The sequence below is a fragment of the Diaphorina citri genome, unplaced genomic scaffold (assembly GCF_000475195.1).
Source record: "Diaphorina citri unplaced genomic scaffold, Diaci psyllid genome assembly version 1.1 scaffold157644, whole genome shotgun sequence".
Lineage (NCBI taxonomy): Eukaryota > Metazoa > Arthropoda > Insecta > Hemiptera > Psyllidae > Diaphorina > Diaphorina citri.
This window is the reverse complement of record NW_007534534.1, coordinates 1-207: the sequence shown is the minus strand read 5'-3', so window position 1 is coordinate 207 and position 207 is coordinate 1. Positions and strand designations below refer to the sequence as shown.

Sequence of the window (207 nt, the reverse complement as noted above, 5' to 3'; positions counted from 1 at the left end):
AAAGGCTCAGAGAAGGTTAGGACAGAATCTAGCCAAATCATATGGCGCCCAACGTGGGGCTCGAACCCACGACCCCGATATTAAGAGTCTCGTGCTCTACCGACTGAGCTAGCCGGGCAATTCAACTCGATCACAGGTGAAGCCAAACATGCGCTGGCATCGAACCTTCTCCAATCAAACCGCTTGGAAGAAAGGGAGGAGAGACTG

The 207-nt window shown here is 52.7% G+C and overlaps 1 non-coding gene across 1 annotated transcript; it reads right to left on the bottom strand.

Moving 5' to 3' along the window:
* Positions 1–45: 45 nt before the first annotated feature.
* Positions 46–118, bottom strand: Trnak-cuu. Its single transcript has one exon. It is a non-coding gene; the product is annotated as a tRNA-Lys (tRNA).
* Between the last annotated feature and the right edge of the window lie 89 nt (positions 119–207).